Genomic DNA, 3,023 nt, shown 5'->3' with positions numbered 1-3,023 from the left:
TTTTCTTTTTTGAGCTGTTAATATACAGTAAGTGAGATTGTTCAAAACTTGGAACAAAAGAAAAAGAAAAATTAATCTAGCCTCACATTTCAGCCTTGCAAAGTCAATCAAAAGGACAATGGGAACATTGCATTTTGTAGGGGAGAGGGAGAGAGAGAGAGACTGAAGAATTTCCTTGCTTATTTATCTTGTATACAAAGATTTGAATTGAACAAGAACATGAATCGCACTGATAGCTACATGTAAAACAACTTGTAGAAATGTAGGCAGGGGAAAGATGCAACAGGGAAATACAGGGTAAAACAATTAAGTTTGTACAAATCAGTAAACAGCAGTGATAGAAATAAAAATCTCAGAGAAATCAGAAGAGACAGAGAGGCAAACAAACAAGGGGAGGGGGAAACAGCAATTGCAAAATACCCAGGGGCTCAGAAGTACTTTTCAAAACTCTGAAAGTAAAGAAAGAGTTTTGCATTCTTTCCATGGGAAATCCATTTTAGAAATGGAGTGGAAATTTAATTTGAGGCTATGGATTCCCCTCCAAGTGGCTGGTCAATACCAAGCTCTGCTTTTCTGTGCCTTGCCTTGCCTGCTAACCACACCTAGGTCACATCTACACCATGCAATCAAAGCACTATGATACCACTCTATACAGTCATGGCTTTCCCCAAATAATATTGGCATCTGTTTGTTAAGGTTGCTAAGAGTTGTTAGGATACCCCAATTCCACTCTCACAGCTACAGTTCCCAGAGTGTCTTAACAACCTATCCCTCTCCATAGGAAACTCTGGGAATTGCAGCTTTCTGAAATGAATAAGGTTCTCCTAACAATTTGTAGCAAGAATTATTTGGGGGAAGCCCTGCCTGTTTGAAGTGGTGTGATACTGCTTTAAAGAAATGGTGTGGATGTGGCCTTTTTCATTTGGAATGCTCATGGAATAGCCAGGAAATCAGAAACTTTTGAGTATTTAGACCATGCATGTCCAACCGGTCGATCTAGTGGTCAATCGTGGGACATCCCTGATTGATCCTGGTTGATGGTGTGATCCAGATCGATCCCCACTCCCAAGAAAAACAACAACTTTGGTGACGTCTCCCCCCAAAAAGCTCAACAACTTTGGTCAATCCAATGGGTAGATCACTGATCACTGCCAGTTATATATATATATATATATATATATATATATATATATATATATATAGTGGGAGTAGATTGCAGTCTCTTGGGAGTTGGACATGCCTGGGATAGACCATGATTTAAATACACCCATGAAGCTTGGGATCTCTCAAATAGATTTATAGATTAGGTTGGAGAAATCTAATTGGATAAATTTAGCACAGGAGAGCTTGATGATGGTTTTTCTAGGACATGCATTGCAACAGTACAAAACATACATTCCATCCTCTGAGCTTTTATATAGCACATCCCAATAAATCTCCCAGGGCTTCTAAAGTAGAGACTTTCTCTAGTTTTGTATCATTCACCAAACAGACAATGTAATTGATTTATTCTAAAGTCACAAGCAGAAGGAGCACTTTTGATTGTGTGGATCAGCCCTTAACTATACTCCCTAGCTGGTTTGCATAACCTTTTCTTGCCAGTTGTTTATGACTCCAGGTCCCTCCTCCCCCAAGTGTTGCTCCCAGACTTCACCAGGTTTCCAGATCAGTCCCACAGATGGGAAAGTGTCTTTGAGAGGTAATATTCTCTTTTATCTGATTATCTGATAATTGACTATTTTTTTTGCCCCAGAGGACTGGGTGGTGTTTTGACAAGGACAATGGGATACTGTACCCATTTATTTCCATTGAAATGTCATCTATCCATAAAAGGATTCTAAAAATGGTTTGATGTTTGACATGTGGAGTGCCAAGTTGACACTGAGTAATCTTTCACTTTGCTTCTTGTCTGTTCACTGATTGTAAGACTGCTGACCGAATGGACATTGCCCTTGACAATTAACTGAGCTGTAAGCAAACTGAAGAGATTTTTTTTCCTTTTAATGGAGCCCAAGATGCAATTTATTGCAAAATCCTTTTACAGATACTGGTGGAATTACATGGTGTGTGGCCTTTAATGCTCCTGAGGACTCAGGAGTCTAGAGGCCACATTTTGTAGATGATACCAATCTTGTTGGCAACATCTAGCGTGACATAGTCTGGAGTAAGGCGGACATAGGCTTTCTTCTCACCATCAGGCCTGATGAGTTTGTTGACCTTTGCCATGTCAATGTCGTAGAGCTTTTTGACAGCCTGCTTGATATGGTGCTTGTTTGCTTTCATGTCCACGATGAACACGAGGGTGTTGTTGTCTTCAGTCTTCTTCATGGATGATTCAGTGGTCAGGGGGAACTTGATGATGACATAGTGGTCCAACTTTTTCCTCCTTGGTGTGTTCTTCCTGGGATACTTGAGCTGCCTTCATAACCGCAGGGTTTTCAGCCTTTGGAAGGTAGGGGACTTCCAGATTTTCTTCTTCTCCTGACTGTGGACGCCTTTCAGGACTTCCTTTTTAGCTTTCAGGGCTTTGGATTTCACCTTTGTCTCGGCAGAGACAGCCTCCTTCTTCACTTTCAGCACCATCTTGGAAAGGAAGGCAAAAAAGAGCCAAAGTGAAGAGATTTTCAAACAAGAAAGGTGGTATGTCATAGGTTTTAAGATATCGGTCTCTTGGTCCACTTAATCCTTCAAACCATTTTCTCTTGGAACATGTTGCATATTTATTTGTTTGAGGTATTTGTAGTCCACCCTTCAGTCAAGAGCCCCTGGGTAGCAAATATGATAAAACTAATTAACCTCGTCAGAGTAAGAGAAGGGAGGGAGGTTGGTGGCCCTTGTGTATTTTTTGGATTTTTTTTATTTTTAAAATTGGAGCATTTAAAAAAGAGATAGGTGTGTGTGAGAGAGGGGAGTGTATGTTATGTTTGTGTGGTGTGAATGAAAAAGGTTGAGGTATGTTATCTGGGGGTGGTCCAAGAGAGAAATGAGGGAGAGATGTATCACTGTGTATATGTGAAATGTAA

General features: G+C 40.3%; 1 pseudogene; it reads right to left on the bottom strand.

Moving 5' to 3' along the window:
• Positions 1 to 2,091: 2,091 nt before the first annotated feature.
• On the bottom strand, positions 2,092 to 2,583 carry LOC118084410 (large ribosomal subunit protein uL23 pseudogene; annotated as a pseudogene).
• Between the last annotated feature and the right edge of the window lie 440 nt (positions 2,584 to 3,023).

This window comes from Zootoca vivipara, chromosome Z1 (assembly GCF_965207765.1).
Source record: "Zootoca vivipara chromosome Z1, rZooViv2.hap1.1, whole genome shotgun sequence".
Classification (NCBI taxonomy): Eukaryota; Metazoa; Chordata; class Lepidosauria; order Squamata; family Lacertidae; genus Zootoca; species Zootoca vivipara.
The sequence above is the reverse complement of the archived record's forward strand: the minus strand, read 5'-3'. Positions and strand labels throughout refer to the sequence as shown.